Below are 18237 nucleotides of genomic sequence, written 5' to 3' on the forward strand. Positions count from 1 at the left end.
TTCGTATGGGGTCCGCCCACCCAGAGATCTTCTAGGGCGATTATTAAGTGCACGTTGTACGCTATACAAATGGGCAAACCAGTTCCTGCTAGTACCTATAACTCTAGCTGTCAAAGATTGCTTTAAATCATGGTTCATTTGCTCCACAACTGAATTGCCCTCAGGCCTGTATGGATGATGAAAATTTGAAATGCACACCCAAAGACCTCATGGCATCCTTGTATGCCTTAGAGGCGAATGCTGGACTCTGGTCTGAATGGAAGGTGCCACATGCAAAAATTTGCACAAAGAAACGCAAATCCCTGATGACAGTTCCTGCATCAGCACTGGGTTGTGGCCAGACCCATAGAAAACATGTGCACAAATCAACTGCAACTAAGATAAATTTATATGCAGATTCTGAAGTAAATGGACCGCAGTGATCTAAATAAACACAACCAAATGGTTTATTAGAAATGTGCAGCTGTGTTTGTGGTGGGCGTACAGCAGTGGAAGGTTTATTTTGCTGACAAATGTCACATGAAAGAACATAATCACAGGTTTGTTTATACAACTCACACCACCAGTAACGGTGCTGTAAGACAGAAACAGTCGCCAAACCTCCTGCAAGCGCCGAGACCATGCCTTCATCGCGGCTGTTATCAACCTATCACCAACGTCATTTATTCTCACATAGGGAACTTTATTGTGACTTAAATGATAAAAGTATTTAGAATGGAAAACATTTGGACAATTATCTCCCTTCTCTGTAGCTGCTATTGCTGCTAAAATGTCATCAACAATCTTACTCTTGGATCTTGTAACTGCTGCAACTGTGTATGTGGCTACTGCTGTTTTAGCTGCTTCGTCAGTCAAACTGTTGCCAACCACATGTACTCCTACGCTCCTTGGGCACTGTGTGTGAAAAACTGGGGAGGATCACCTCCTCCCCCCTCGGGGCGGCTAAAACAAAAGGTGGGGGACAATCTGCCCCTGCTAACAAGATGTCATATGAAGAAGTCAGATTTTTCCAAAAAATCCCTTTAACAACACGTTGTATATCACCTTCAATTAAAAAAACTATATCATATAGTCTGTCAGGGGGAGCCACTAGTGTGTCAGCAGTTTCAAATGTGATGAAAGTGTCAGTTGCTGCTGCCTTTAGAAATGGACGCAGTGCTTGCCGCACTATTGTAACCTCTGTTGCGCTGTCTAGCAGCGTTACTGCCATTGTTAGGTTCAGAAGTTGGGTTCTCACCGTCTGTGGCATATCTTGCTGTTAATGCAGCAACTTTCTTTTTCTGAAACAGAGGATGTTGACGAGGAAAATCGTCCTGCTTTTCTTTACCGTCAGCCTGACAAGGTTGCTCACATCCTAGAGGGGCACCTTGACCTCTGCCGTGATCCTGGCGATCACCTCCACCGGCTTGTGAGCCCGATGTTTCCTGTGAAAAATGAGGAGAATGCTGATCAGGGACCTGAAATCTATCAGGAGACCTAATTCTTGCGCTGTTGCACTAATAGTAAGTGCGCTCAGTAATCTCGGGTATCAGTGATGCAGCACGCGACCCTTGTTTCTGCTGTTGCTTCCCCTGCTGTTTATTTTTCCAATTCTTTTTAGGAAAAGCTGGACGGTCGTCTTTATTAGACTGCACCGTCTGAGTTTGCAATTGTGCTGGTGTTTTACCAAAAAGGCTTAAAACCAAAACTATTGTGGCCAATATTTTTATATGCCTCCGCAATAATTTTAGGCAACTCATGGAGTTTTACGACATCTGGGACAAGGCACAAAGCATTAGACACCTGAAAGTTAACCGCTTCTCCCTTTACATTCACAAGGATGAGATCAGCAACTACGTCAAATACTCCGACAAGCCTCATTCCCAACTCAACTGCCACCTCTGGACCGTGCTCATCCTGAACACACTTGATCACGGAGGGCAGCACAGTCATAGAAGGTGTGCCAAAGTACTTTGCATACACTGCTGCGAATACTTTACCCCAATTCTCACAAACGGTTACCTCCGGTATTAAGTCTTTCTGCAAACTAATTGTGAGTGGAAGAGAGGAGTTGGCCTAACGGCTAGGGGATGGACTTTGATTCTGGGGAACTGGGTTCGAGTCTCAGCAATGATGCTGAACATCCTGTGATTCTGAGCAAATCATTTAATCTCCCCGTACCTAACAAAAATGAATGTGCCTCATGTAATGCAACTGGTGCTATGTAAAGCACTCTGATACCCAATTTGGGTCAAGTTCGCGCTATAAAAAACTCTGTAAAAAAAAATATTGTGTTTTTCCACAGGAGTTGTAGTAGGAAATACTGCTTCCAGCTGGGCAAATTTATCAGCAAGCCAATACGGTTAATCGTACTTATTCTGGGGACACTTGCCCATAACCGAATTAACCATGATTTGACTAATGGACATCCTGACCGGTCCAGCTGGTTGCGCTGCAATCTCAGGTGCCCCCACCTGGAGATTGTGGGAAATGTATTGCACAAGAGCCCGGTGTACCCCAACTAAGGAGGTATGCAAAATACACAATTCATCTACAGGGACTGCTAGATAACATGGATGAGGTGTGTACCCGGTCAAAACTCACCAAGTGGCCCCAGGGATCGACAAAGGTCCTAAACGGACTGGAGTCACGGTATGGGGGAGGGCGGCATTCAACCAAATACGATGATGCCATGCCAAAATTGGAACTTCGAGTGTTGTATATGGCCGATATGCAACAGGTATCGCTGTGGGAGTATATGAATGGAATAAGTCATCTTCCCCATTCACAGCCTCAAAGGTAACCCAAGAGTATAAAGTCTCCAATTGGAAGTCTGCGTTAGCACCAACCATGAAAATAAGGACAATACCTGCGTCAGGCACTCCATATTGTGTCAAATAAAGACGGAGTGCCGTGCGACTATGCAGTGCAATATCAACTGCAATAATGACAAAGATAAGGATAACTACTTATTTGCATGGCAGCACAAAAAGGGTTAGTAAATCATTTCAACAATAAGTACCTTTTGTAAATCTCAAGCTTGAATGAACCTATAACTTATCTATATAGGTAGGTTATGCTGTCATAACTGTTGTCCGTAAACAGGAGAGAGGGTATTGTGGACAACTATAAACACTACTAAAGTGTCTTGAAAATAAGTACCAGACCAGACGTTGGGCGCCATGTTGCAGGCACCGGCCAGCTTTATTCTCACCCAAGTACTGGAGTGTCAATATCTCTTAGGTGTGCTGGTGCTGTAGAGCAGTATTTGTATTTACTCCAAAGCCTATTCCTGTTTACAGAGTCAAGAGTAGCTTTGTAGTCAATAAAGCAGAGGTATACTGGTAATTTGGCTATTTTGGAAGTATAGCAGTAGGGTCAGGGCCATAATGTTTGTCAGTGTCCTGTATTTTTTTGTGATACTCTTCTGGTTAATCAGGATGATTGGATTTGTGTTGGCCCAATCGAGTAGCTGTTCCAGTAGAATGCCTGTGTAATACTTTGCCTTGTTGTGAATGATGGCTAGCAGTCGATAGTTTTCAGCTTTTGATTTGTTACCTTCCTTGAATATAAGTGATATGATTGACCCTGATAAAACATAATTGAATAAGAGGGGCCAGGTGCCCTGCCCATTTTGCTGGATTGGTCTTGTAAATGGCCTGAGGGATTCCATTGCAGCCAGGGGTGACAGTAATTCTGATTTTGGTTATCTGTCATTGGACTGTAGCTTCATCTATAGTTTACGCATCGCCGGTGCCACTGGGTGGACACTGTGAAATCGTCTGTCACCACTCAAGGATGCACTGGTGGGGCTTCTACCCTAGCATTGTTATTAGGCCTGGGCATAAAAGTCTGCTACGCTTGCGGAGTTCGCCAACTCCACATTCTGCATAGAATGCGGAGTTACCAATAAACTTCTCATGCCGCAACGGAGCAGAGTTTTTTTTGTTAGCGAGCTCATAATGTCCTTTCCGGCGTGTGTGGGAGTGACTTGCCAGGTGCTCGCAATCGGTCACACGATTTCAGGGCCATTCGGGAGCACCACGAGATTTGTTAACTAGCCACCAGCTTCCATGAGATTTTGTGATCGCAAACACATTTTTCTGGGCAAACCAGAGACTTCCAGCAGATGTTTTGTGACATACACTAATCTTAATGCGCAGAATCTACTGCGGCTGCAATCTGGGGAAGATTGTCTCCTTGAGAGGCATTAAAATCTTCTCAAAATGATGATTTGGAGTTAGAAATCTCCTCTAATGGACCTTTAGCAGAGTTTTTTTTGTGTGGAGGAGTCCTTTTAAAAAAAAGAACTTTTTTCAGAGTCTCCAGCTTCACTTCATGTTCCTGTCCAGCAGGGATGTCCCAGTGCTTTGCCCATCTCCTGGTTCATTTGGATTTGGAGCTGGAAGGATGGCTTTTTGTGCCTGTTGCATATTCCATTGGATTTAAGGACTTTGTATTTGAGATTTCACAAGAAGGTTACAAAAACGGGTGTTGTTTGTTTGATTGGAGACATGCACCTGAATTTATTAGTACTTTTAATCAATATTTTAAATTTATTGTGGTGGCAGGCCTGCAGTTTCAGTAGGGGCCTTGTTATTTCTTTGCAAGTAATTTTTTCTTTTATTAAGGAAACATGTTACACAGTTCACTATATTTTCACCATGTTTTTTTATTAAATTTGCAATGTTGATTTAATTCACTATGTGGCCTCATCTGTCCATTGGCCTAACAGCCCAGCAGGCCCAGTGCTAGTCATGGATGCATGGAACAACTGTTTATGTGGTATCTGTTGAATTGAAACATCATTTAGGCGATGGATGCCATTGGATTAAAATATCAAATGTGTTTTTTGTGGTATTTCTCTTTTTTTTACTGGTATTAGTGTATCCGTGGGGTAATGCCTTTGGAGGATGTGGATTGCATTTTTTTTAGCCCTTTTAATTTTAGTTTTTGGCATTGCTGAATAAATGCTGTATTCTCTGTGTTACCATGCTGCCTTTGTCTGGCCAGTGTGTGTGTTTGTGTTTGCCATAGGCCACAATTTGCCTTTGCTCCCCATGCCATGTAGCCACGGTACATAGGCCTGCGTGTGCTCTTTGTTTTCCAGGCCTCCTGCTGCTTGTTGTGACCATGTAGCTGGCGGCCATTTTTTGCAGCCAGCCAGTGTGCTTTTGCCATAGGCCTGCATGTGTTTTATGTTTGTGGCCATGCCTTCTTGCTGGTTGTTGTCGCTGTAACCATGTGACTGGTGGCCATTTTGTGTAGTCAGCCAGTGTGCTTTCTCCAGAGGCCTGCAAGTGATTTTTTATTTTTCAGGCCTCCTGCTTCTTGTTTTGACCATGTGGCTGGTGACCATTTTGCATAGGCAGTCAGTTTGCTGTTTTTGTCATAGGCCAGCATGTATTCTTTGTTTTAGGCCTTGCCTTCTTTTACACCTGAAAAAGCTATGCCATGTCCCCACACAAAGTGCTGAAAATCTCCCTGTAGTGAGTCTGAAGATATGTACCGAAGAGCAGGACCTCGGTGCCCTTCAAAGGCCTGTCTTTGAAGTTTCTTCCACTTCAAAGGCCCACATTGATATAAGTACTGGACCTTTGACACCTCCATTTCAGTACACTTCTGAACCTGTGAATACCCTGCCAGGCAGAAAGACTGCTGTGCTGCTGAAAGTTTTGCCACTCTTCTGGTTTGCTGTTTTACTGAATTTCTGCCATACTGTGTTGCCCTGTAGCCTACTGCCAACTTGCCTTGGTGAGGTGGGCTAGACCTGGTTAACTTGAACCTGGAGTGACTTCAAGGGCTGGATGGCTGGCCTACTGAAATGCGGTCTAGGGGACATAACAGTCTTCCAACAAACCTGCTTCTGCACCTGGACTCTGCCCTCTGTGGGCTTCCCTAATAACTGGTGCGATACAAGTCTGGGATCCTTGGAAGTGGGCCTAAGGTGATTTTCTAGCGGAAGTTATGCTTCCTCTGCTGAGCGACTCAACCCAGAGCAGAACTGACGCATCTCGTCAGCTGATCAACACATCTCCATGCAGAACTGACACATTGCCGCTGTTGCGTGGATAGAACCTGCCACAAAAACCTTGTATCGCCTCTACATCCCACATCTTGGGACAGACGCATCATCTTTGGAACTGCCACTGCGCAACACTTTTCCCAGTGCAAGCTACTCTCATCGACAACACTAAAGATCTGCATTATAGCTTCACTGCTCTTTGAAACCAACGCATAGTCTCCTTTGTGCCTCGCATCCTCGACCCCGGCCTTCACATCGCAAGCTCTGGTGACAGCGTACTCGACATTAACCCATCAGGAACGCACACCGCAGCCTTGTCAGTGTTTCTAACCTGGTGTGGAATCATTTTGTTGGGTTGTTTTCAATGTGTTACTGTTTGAATTGCTGGCCAGATATATTACACATTGCCTCCAAGTTAAGCCTGACATCTCTGTGCTAAGCTACTAGAGGGTGAGCTCAGGTTAATTTAGGAGATTATTTTTGCTTTACCTTGACTAGGATTGAGGTTACTGCTTAACTAGGGCTCATATCCCAGTCAACCAGGAACCCAATTTCTAACACAGGCATCCTCTGCACCTCGGGTAGACCAAGCAGGATAGTAGTCTGCTTGCCTGCAGCCCCTCACAGTGGGCAGCTGAATGTAGTCTCACCGCTTCAAAGAGCAGAGCTTTTCTGATAGAACTGAGTGCTCTTACCTCAATGTTGGCATAACTTGTGGGTGAACTGGGATCTCTCTCTCTCGAGTCAGTGAATGCTATCCTCCAGAGTGGTCAGCTGTCAGTTAAGCAGTCTCACTGACTAAGATAATATTGGTGGGTCACTATTCCAAAGAATCGTAATCAAAGTTAGTGTTTGAGGCAAAGCAGGAGGTGGTCTGAAAATAATCGCTAATCATCTCATCTCGCCCACTGGGCCCGAAAAAAGTGCCCTGTTTCTGCCCCATTGAATAGTGACCAAAACAGATTGTTGGTTGAGACTGTCCAGCCCATTTACTCCTTTAAAGAGGACCAGCCTCTTGCAGGCCCTTCTTGACCCCCAGGAAAGCGGCCACGTGCTCTGATAATTGTCGGAGTATAGTCTCATAAATTAGATATTGAGGTGTTTTCTAAAAGGCTGTGCCTAGCCTCTCTGGCTCAGGCAGGATGTAGTCTCTGTCCCTGTAGTGCAGGAGCTGTGCAACTACTGGGTGCTGGGGGGCCCTAGTGGGTAGCACTCCTGCAAGAACCCTATGCACTCTTTCCAGGGTTAAGAGTGGTGACCATACCCGAGGGGCGACCTGTTTGGACAGCCAATCTTCCAGGAAGGTGACGATGTCAGCTCCTTTGACCCTCTCAAGAAAACAATTATTCTGATGTTAGTACACTGATTGTGCCCTTCTGTTTCTTCCTCTCTATGGTCTAAGGCCTCCACCCTCCTAGTCAAGTCAAGTACCTGTTCCAGCAGTCTCTTCACGCTTGGGCGTATCACTGCAATGTCTACCTTGGTGCCCTTTACCCTGTCCTCTAGTTTACGGTGATTACCATGGAGAATTCCAAGATCAACTTAGACTTTAGCAATGTTATTCTCCAGGATCTCACAGGATTTGTTCACTGCATTGAAAATTAAGGCCAGCTTATCCAGAGAGGATGGGAAGAAAATCAGCAACCCCTCCAGTGCCATACTATTGCTGTCATCCTGTGAGGCAATGTGTCTCTCTCCCTTCTCTCCTCTCAGAGTATCACTTAGTGCGCAGTCACTAAAGTGTCAGGTATTGGGGTGATGCTGAGGTCCTCCATTTGCTGTCCAGCAAATTTCACCCTGCTGGACCACTCATGTCGGGCTGTGGGGGTTCCACGGAATCTCTTCTGATTGCCTAATGGCATATTCTTTCCTCAGCATGGCATCTTCCCGTCATTTGGAGAATGTGTGTCCACATGGCTTCTTTTGGTCTCCTCACACCATTTCCTTGCATGTGGGGGTACTCTCTCCCAGTCCAGGTCCCTAGCAGTGAGGAGGGCAGCCAGGTTCCAGCCCTCAATCAGTCATGCTGCTGGCACCTGGCATCACGTGGTGTTGTGGCCCAACTCACCAGGGCACCACCTTCAGCAGGCTTCTCCGATCCACCTCTGCAATATATTGCCCTAATGCTATTCACCTCTCCAATGCAGAGGTCTGCTTTTCCTCTGCCCTAGACATCACCGTCAGCTGGGGTTTGGAGGAAGGCACATGAGATCCACTAGGGAACAGCTATCTCGGCGTGCTGCTAACTATGCCCTTGTCATGCACGCATGCACTTTACTATGTGAAAAAATTTGTGAAGAATAGCAAACGAGGTCTATGGCTAAACTGCAGATTTAAAACTCACAGGTCACTTGGTTTGATTGTGCACAAGCTTTTTATGTTTAATTAGTGAGAAAGTTCAAAATTTGTAGCGTGCCACGGAGGTATCACTTTGTAGACCATAAAGTGTGATCAATAGAATTTAAAAAAGGAATTGTGTAATCTTAGAATTCGTCCCTCCCGGCGCTGCTAGGGAATTCGCCAAACTGCGATTTGTTACTGTAAATCCCAAATATCCATACGTTTTGAAAAAGAAATTTCAGGAAATCGATTTGTTCCAAAGGATAATGTTCAAGTTTATTTAATTATTCTTGCTGCATATGTTGTAAATCACATATTAGTACATATTTCATTGCGTTCAGGCTTGACTCATTGATTTTTCTAATGATCCCAATGCATTTCGTGCCTCATGGACACTTCATCAGGGGAATCTAATAAGGGTGAAAAATGTGTGTATGAGGACACCAATATGAACTTTCTGATGTATAATAAATATAAGCTTGCAAAACATAACTTCCTACATGTATTGTTTGTCGTGAGTGGTTCTCGAATAGAAAAGGTTTTGTGCATACGAACAAGCTGGGTTCTCAAGTGCAATCGCTCGTAAAGGCAAGAGTGAACAAGCATTTGCAATGCAATAGGTCTCGCATTAGGAAAGTTTGAGCTATTGGTATTGTAAATGACAATTATTTTATTTATGTTGTGTGAAAATAGCGAAATTAAACGCGTTGTCATTTACAATGCCACTAGTTATAACTTGCGCAAATGTGACACCTATAGCATTTGTAATGCATTATGTGTTGTATTTACGTGAGGGTGGGTGAGGGGGTGTAAGGGTGTGAGGGTGAGTGAGGGTGTGTGAGGCTGTGCAAGGGTGAGGGTGTGTGAGGGTGAGGATGGGTGAGGGGGTGTGAGGGTGTTTGAGGGTGAGGGGGTGTGAGGGTGAGGGTGTGTGAGGGTGAGAGGGTGTGTGAGGGTGGGTGAAGATATGTGAGGGTGAGGGTGTGTGAGGGTGAGGGGTGTGAGCGTGAGGGGGTGTGAGGGTGAGGGGTGTGAGGGTGAGGGGGTGTGAGGGTGAGGGGGTGTGAGGGTGAGGGGGTGTGAGGGTGAGGGGGTGTGAGGGTGAGGGGGTGTGAGAGTGAGGGGGTGTGTGAGGAGGTGTGTGAGGGGGAGGGGTGTGTGAGGGTGAGGGTGGTGGTCCTGTTTAACCCAAAGGATCACACACAAAAAATGATTTTAATTCCTTTAGGTGCCGAATTGGTGCACTGTATCACCTAAATTCACAAATCAAAAGCTAGCAGACAAGAAGTTTTTCAAAATAAAACAAAATACAATTTATGAAATGGCAGGGTGCTCTATCTGCCTGTTGAAATCACCCTCTTACCCTGACTTAGCACAGTGACTGATTTCAGGAGAGGTAACTTCCTCGGTGAAAGCAACCATACTACTCCCAACGTTACATGTCTTCACAGAGACAAACAGATAAGTGCACAGCTTGGCTGTTAACAGACTCACAAAGTCACAGGTGAGTGTAGGCTTTGTGATTTTTTTGTTACCACATGTGGAGCATGATCGAAGACACCGTAAAACTACTCTTAGAGGAAAGCAATGCTAGGAATTTTTCAGATTGCACAACAGACTGTTTGAAGTCCCTCTCCCATAACTTTCATAGCACTCCGCGGGCGCTTCAGTATCAGTCCATCTGCTCACTCTCCCTCAATAAGGCGTAGCCCAGCACCTCCTCTACTGCAAGGGACTGCTATTTATAATTTTAATTAAGAACTGCAGCGTGTACAGCAGTTCAACTTTATCTAATGTATGCAAGAGAGAGCGTGCTTGTGTAATCTTCATAATAGCCGGTCCCGCTTATTTTATCTGTGCCCCCTTAAAAATCACTTCTACGGATGCCCATGGAGAGAAAAAAATATTAAACTATTATTTTGCAGAAGCAAATAACTAGTAGGTAAATCTGAATGAGCAGCAGAATTATTTACTGATACTTTTTTGCTTGCAAATTTTACCACTATAATAGTTTTTAATTCAATAAACATTGTACTTCTACTGAGGAGAAACGTGACTTAAGTGCATATTTATAGGATTAGCATTCAAAATTTCCCCCGAGGGATCTCCAGCCTTTGGACTCAAGATGGAGGGTATATGGACTTGGAGCAAGGGTGTGCAAACACAAAACTACACCAGGTGCTCCCAGCAAAAGCCTCATTTCTTTATTCTTCGTCAGTTGCAACTTAAAGATAACCCTGGGCCAGCCAGCTGTCCATCAATGATTTGGAAGGGATTTGTGTTGTCTCTGAAATAGATGCAAAGGTTGTCATATGCGGAAGAGAACAGCGAACATGTTTGCGCTTGAGTGAGGATAGTTGAGGGTTGATACTAAAGTGGGAGAGAAGAGTTGAACCCCTGGAATCCCCAAGGATAGGAGAGGATCAGCTACATCCCTTCCAAGTAGAATTCACGCTACAAACTGAATCACCTGCCGTAAATAAGCAAGTCTATTAAAACTGAAATTAATTTAGTCAGTGGTCGAACTGCATACACCAATAGGGGAACTGTGATCCTGAGCACAAGTGTGAGCGAGGCCACTGACTGTGTGGGCAGGATCAGACAATTAAAAAGAGCAAACTATACTGTAACTAAATTGTTGGCTTCCGTTCCTACATCCTTGCATAAGGTACGCCCCTCAAGCGCTCCCGCACTGCTGGCGCTGTTTGTACAAGTAGTTTACAGATTATTTTCATCAAAAAGGTGCACGGATCTTACATGTAAAAATATGTAGCAAGGAGCTTAGCCTTTCCCTGTGAACAGGACACGCTGGTGTAAGGCGCTCCGTTATGCGGCCTCAAGCTGGGCAAGGCCGGTGATTCAGCCTGGTGTTACAACCCACACTTCCGAGGAAGTAGAAGAGAGCCTTATAAAGAAAGGCTAATCTGCATTCCTTTCCCAAGTGCTTTCTCCTGGTGGCCCGAGCACTGTGCAGACATTAATATCACTACAGGAGGCAGACATGTTTGATGCTGCGCTTGTCCGAACAGACACAGGATTCTGTTAAGGAGAACTTTTCTGTAGTAAACAAGCATTAGCAAAGCAACCAATCAAGCGGAAAACGAAAGCCGTGGAAAACTAGATGTGCCGGCCAGCCAGCAGTGAATAATTAGTAAGGGTGGGCGGGCAACTTCGCTACGCCCACGAAGTGGGCGTAGTGTTGCCTACTTCGCCCTTTGCAAAGTAGGCGAAGCAGGCAACACTACGCCCACTTCGTGGGCGTAGCGAAGTTGCCCGCCACCCGCCTCCCTCCCGCCCTCCCTAAATGCTTACAATAATTTATAAAATAATTATAAAACCACTTACCTTGTCCTGCCGCGTCCCTGGGGCTCCTGCTCGTCATTGCGCCGCCGGCGCGCGCACCCTTGATGGTAATGCGCATGCGCGGCCGCCCGCGCATGCGCATTAGCATCCAGGACGCGCGCGTCTGCGGCGCATTGACGAGCAGGAGCCCCAGGGACGCGGCAGGACAAGGTAAGTGGTTTTATAATTATTTTATAAATTATTGTAAGCATTTAGGGAGGGCGGGAGGGAGGCGGGTGGCGCGTAGTGGGGCTACGCGAAGTCAGTGGGTGGGCGTAGTGTTTTGCCCACTTTGCGTAGCTTCACGAAGCCCCACTACGCCCACCCTTAATAATTAGGGGAGAGAGAGGGGAACAAATGGCTGTGAAGCAGGGGGCGGGGCAGCGGAACCCTTTGAAGTCACGGCCTGCGGCCGTGAATAAGTGACGGCGGGGGGGCGGGGCAGCGGAACCCTTTGATGTGGCAAATGCTGCTGGCAGGGGGAAGCCTGTGTGGAAATGCAAGCTCGTGCACGAAAGAGCTTGTGGTCACGTGATTTCACGTGAACTTTCGAAAATCTGCATCGTAAAAAGTCAGCTTTTGGGTTGACAACAATAGGTTCTAGTAAACGCGACCTAAAAAACGGCTTCGGACGCAGTGAGTGAAGTGCGGGCAAGCATGTAAATAAAGTGGCAGATACCAAGGTGAAAAAGACGGTATTGTTTCTATGAATATGTGCACCAACGGTATCAAATCCAAGTGTTAGCATGTGAATCTTAGGGGAAGTGCTCGGCTCTATCAGTCGTGAAGCAGTTTAAAAGCGAACAGTGAATCGGGTGAAAACCGAAAACCGTGCTCAAAAGGAGGAGAGACAGGGTGAAGAAAGATGTCGTACGTGATCAATGAGAGTTTCTAAAGTATATAAGATGGTGCAGCTAGCGCGTTCTTACCATAATCAAAGTCTTGGTTTGCTCAAACGCCGTGGTTCAAGGAAAGTCGTTCGGTAGCGCCATTATGTATTAGGCATCTGTATATATGTGAAAATCGAAGCCGGTTAAAGGCCACGTGATGCGGGTTTGAGTAAGCGCCATCTTTCAGTGGAGGAAAAGGTCCCGTAGAGAAATCGGGAGTATATGTATAGACATAGAGAAATAGACGATCAGGAGACTTAGGATGTAGCTAGCTGTGTAACATTGTTGGTGAAAAAATTGTGGTGTAAGAGTTGATGTTGTCAAAACAGTGTGGGCTAAAACATATTAAAACAGTAGGTGCTGTCATATGAAAATTATAGCAGGAAGAAAATTATAAAAAACATCTAAAATGATTTAAAGTCCATAATATGTCATTAGAATACTGTCATTCGGTTAAACGATAATCTGACAGTGGGTCAACCATAAATAATTAAATTAAAGGTAACAAGAGAATTCCAATCGATCGTTGAGTCCATTGGGCTTCATGGTCTCCAGTCTATAAATCCATTCATTCTCTTTATGTAAAAGAACTTTATTGATATCTTGGCCTTCAGTTTTAGTGATTGTTTCCAAAGTGGGGAATTCTAATTGCGAGATGTTATTCTTCTTTCGTGAAAATGAACTGCTACAGTGGATTTTACATTTTTGGTCCTAATGTTGCTCGGATAGTCTAGTTTTAATTTTCTTGTGGTTTTCCCTACGTAAACTAGCCCACACAGGCATTTCAACATATAAACTACGTTCGCAGTGTCACATCTTGCTGTTACTTTTAGTCTGATGGGGGTACCTCTCCTTGGGTGCATGATTGTGCTTCCTTTAATTATCAAATGACAGTTGTTACAATTATGCGAGGTAAAGTTCCTTTGTACTAGTCCTAGGTATTTGGGTTTCATCCATAGGTTTCAATATTTCTTGTATATTTTTGCTCCTGGTGTAAGCAGATATAGGTTTATTTTAAAAAATACCTTTGAAATCCGGTTTATTTGTCAGAATTTGCCAATGTTTGAGTATGGATTGTTTGTAATATCGACTTTTAGTTGAATATTTGGAAACAACTACCACTCGTGATTCTTTAGGTTTAACTGAAGGTTGTAACAATTCAGTTCTTGTTTTCGAAGTGCACTTGATTTTTGCTTCTTGTAACACTTTTAGGGGATATCCTTTTTCTTGAAACCGGTGTATCATGTTGTCTATTTGAATCCGTGATTCAGTGCTCTCAGAAACAATCCTTTTGACTCTATAAAGTTGTGAGAATGGTAGGTGGTTTTTAAGAGGTAACTGATGGAAACTTCTGTAAAGAAGTAGGTTATTGCGGTCTGTGGATTTTTTGTAAAGAGTGGTTTCTATGTTGTTCTCCTTGATGTTCAATAGTACATCAAGATAGGGCATGTATTTGTGTTCCACTTGGTACATAAATTGTATACGATCATTAATCGTATTCAAATGGTCTAGTGCTTTAATCAGGGTTGTATGTGGACCAAACCATAGCACGAAAATGTCATCGATATAGCGTAAGAAAATTCTTGCATGTTTCTTCCAATTTTCTAGACTCAAAATGTGTTTTGTCTCGAATTTATTCATAAAGATATTTGCATAGCAAGGAGCAACCGAATTGCCCATCAATGTACCTGTGAGCTGTAGATAGTGTTCACCTTTCCATTCGAAATAACTCTGAAATAGGGTGAAGGTGAATAGTTACAAAAGGAATATTTTAAAATTCTGATCAAGTTGTGAGCATAACAGTGTTTCTTCAATTGCTTCGATACCTAGGTTGTGTGGAACGGAGGTATAAAGAGATTTCACGTCTATGGTACTCATCCATACTTCTTCATTTTCAGGCAATATGATTTGTTCAATTTTAGTCAGGAAATCTGTGGTGTCTTTTAAGTAAGTTTGAGCTTCTATCACAAAATCTTGTAGGTGTGCGTCTAGAAATTGGCCTATTGGTTCATGAATGCTCCCTCTTGCGTTGACTATAGGACGGAATGGTGGTTGTCTTTGATCCTTGTGAATTTTAGGAAGCATGTATATTTTTGGAGTTTTTGGATATTCTTTGGTAAGAAACTTTTTTGTTTTATCCGAAATGATTCCTACGTCAAATGCTTTCATGAGAATCTGTGAGAGTTGTTCTTGAAGTTTTTTTGTGGGGTTGTATCCCAACTGGATATATGTCTCCTTGTCATTGACATGAGCATTTACTTGAGATGTATAAAAGCTTGAATCCATAAGTACAAGGGCTCCCCCTTTGCCCTCTGACAGATGATGTTTGGATTTTGTGATATTCTCTTCAGTGCGTTTAGTTCCTTTTTAGATAGATTTTGGAATTTGGTGCATTTCCTAAAATCCAATTTGTTAATGTCATTGCTTACTAAGGTTTCAAAAGTATCCAACGTTTTGTGACTTATTGGTGCCTGATAGTTGCTCTTACTTCTTAAATGTTTTAGTTGTTGGTCTGTTTCTTGATTTTGTTCAGGCTGTATGATGTTATCAAAGAAATGGCGTAATCTCAGGTTTCGCATTAGTTTGAAAAGACTGACATCTAATTCCAATTTGTTTGTGTTGTGTGTCGGTACATAAGAGGTACCTTTTTGTAAAGTTTGAATTTCGATTTTGTTGAGTTTGTAAGATGAAATGTTGATTACCAATTGGTTATCGTTCAATTCCTCTTCCCCCTGGTTCATTTGTCTGTCTGTGTTTGGGCTTTTAAATTCGATGTTGCTTGCTCTCCTTCTTTTGCCCCTCCTGGGTCTCCGTTTTCTTTTTGGCCTTCCTCTAAAAAAGGAACATTTGTGCTTAGTTGTAAGGATGATGATGCTATAGGTGTTTTTTCTGTTCCCTTTGATCTTGTGGTGCTTGTTCCTCCCTCCGAAGATGATGTCTCGGTTTCTGTATTGGAGGTGTATGGTTTGTTCTGACGTCTTTTGGCATATTCTTTGACCCAGGAGTAAACCTCTCCCATCTTGTAATCTATTGTGTCTCTTTTATATTTCCTAATTTTGCGTTCATTAATTTCTTCTGTGTATTTTTCTAGTTGTTGATTGATATCTGTCAGGGTTTTTTGCCAATCTTCTTGCTCCACAATAGTTTGTAACTCTTCCTTAGATTTAGCTATTTATGTGTTCAGGTCTTCTAGAACTTTGGATAATTCTTCAATAATCAGTAAAATTAGGTCTAAAGAGCACTTGTTGAGTATGGCGTACCAGCATTCTACACATGTTTGGTTGTTCTTACATAATAATGGTTTCAGTGGGACTCTTAGCCTATTGGAATTCTTTGTGCTCGGTGATATCTAATTAGTGTACTGGCGTGAAGCCGTTGGTTGATCTCTCTTTTCATAAGATATATTAGTTGTCAAATGTTATTTTCTTTGCTCCTTTTATTTAAAATTGGTGTGATGTCCTCATTTATTAGTGCATACATTTTGGATGCATCTTCTTCAACATATGTGGATGTGTCTGCTCGCATAGCTGTTATTCTGGTTATATCATCGTAAGTCTCCATCTTGAATGTGGTTGTTTGGTGTACTGCAGTCAGGTGCGGTCAGACAATTGTTGAAACTCACAGGTCACTTGGTTTGATTGCGCACAAGCTTTTTATGTTTAGTTAGTGAGAAAGTTCAAAATTTGTAGCGTGCCACGGAGGTATCACTTTGTAGACAATAAAGTGTGATCAATAGAATTTAAAAAAGGCGTCCTCTAATCTTAGAATTCATCCCTCCCGGCGCTGCTAGGGAATTCGCCAAACTGCGATTTGTTACTGTAAATCCCAAATATCCATACGTGTAGAAAAAGAAATTCAGGAACATACACCAAATCAGTTCCGACCGACTCGCAGAGAATTCAGGTTGGTCGGAACTGTATCATACACCCCTATGGATTGTGCTTCCACCCACTGGATTACGATGTCGACACCGAAAGGCTGTCCGAGAGTGACTTTGGGAGCCCCTGGCAGGGCCCCCTATCCCCCGTGGCTTACGGTTGATGCCCAAGGGGGCACCTAAAGGACCTCCCTGTAAAACCCTGTGCTGTGTGGCAGGCACCATGGGGTGCTGCTACAGGGTGCAGGGTTTTACACGCATACCCCATCTCCCCATAGGAGCCTGTGTTATGGCTGGTTCCCAGGTGTAACACAAGCTCTCATAGGAAGCAATGGGAGTCCGTTGTATTGTAATCTGGCAGTCGGAACTGCTGACCGCACTTCGCTCAGTCCCGATTCCGAATTTGTGTCAGATGGAATTCACCACCCAACATCTTATTGAGCCCCTTCATTCAAGCCAAAAAATTATGTGCGATCTTGGGTATTCCAAGGATTGCATGGTGACAATACTTACATATCTGACAAGAAACAGGAACATAAGGATCATGAGGATCGGAAAAGTAACGTTTGGTCTACCTTGTCAAATGTCTCATTCTTTTATGCCTGCTTAATTTTGTTTCCTCCCGATTTAAATATTTCTGTTGAGTGAGGTGATGGGGTATGAGAAATGTTGTTTATATAAGACAAATAAAATGTGCCAGTGCAACTTTAATATTGCCTTTGTAATTGTCAATTTCTTTTGGAGAAGATTATAATTATCATACATGTGTACTTGCAGACATTAGATGTTAGGCTGGTAACAACTAAATACACACCTTCAGACTCTGTCCTTCCTAACTCTGCCCTCTTTCTACCGTGGACCTCCCACTTTAACCTCTCCTTCGTAGTCTCACTATTCTAGGGTTCCGGGTGTTATTGTTTTTCTATTCCAGTACTAAGTGAAAAATATATTCAGAACTGTCACACAAAGCACAAGAGCATTAGTCTTGGCTGAAACACTGAAATAGTGACATTAACAATTTCTCAGGACCGTTGGAGTTGCTCAGGTTAAGTAGCAGTAAGTGATTTTTCAACCATCTCATTTCTTCTAGCCAACTAAGCACATAATTAGTTGGTGAGTCCCAATTCACAGAATTCAAGGGCAGATTAAACCGTTGGAATGCTGTTAGTATTAAAGTGGCACCATAATTACCACCTTATCAAGTTAAGTAGACAAGAACATAAGCAGATTTGATGTGTACATGTTTCTCTATCTAGGAAGAAAGCAAAGTCTGTCTTTTGTATGCATTTTACTCTAAGCCTCAAGTGAATGTAACAATGAGGATTGATGCAAACAGATTCTGACACAATTATTTCGAACTGTATGTTTCAGTGATGAATCTAAGCAAAATTTTACTTTTAAAACCATGGTTGTATGACATAATATTGACGTAAAAGTATTATGATACAACAATATCTCAGAAAAAATTTCAAGTACCATTATATCAACTTTCATTCTTGTACTGTTCAGTACAAGAAAATCGACTACAAAAATATTGTGGACAAAGACATTGACATTACATTGGAAATTATATAAATATATATATATATTGAAATGCTTTTAAGAATATTTTTTTATTTAAAAAGTAAATACACAAATGTAATACATTTCAAAATGTATGTGCAATATAAAAAGATAAACACAAATGTAATAACTTTTATATACATTAATTCACAGAAAAGATATAACTTTCAAATAACAAATCTAAAAATTTGAATATGAATTTGATTGTATAACAAACTTTT

Source organism: Lissotriton vulgaris, chromosome 1_1, assembly GCF_964263255.1.
Source record: "Lissotriton vulgaris chromosome 1_1, aLisVul1.2, whole genome shotgun sequence".
In the NCBI taxonomy this organism is placed as follows: domain Eukaryota; kingdom Metazoa; phylum Chordata; class Amphibia; order Caudata; family Salamandridae; genus Lissotriton; species Lissotriton vulgaris.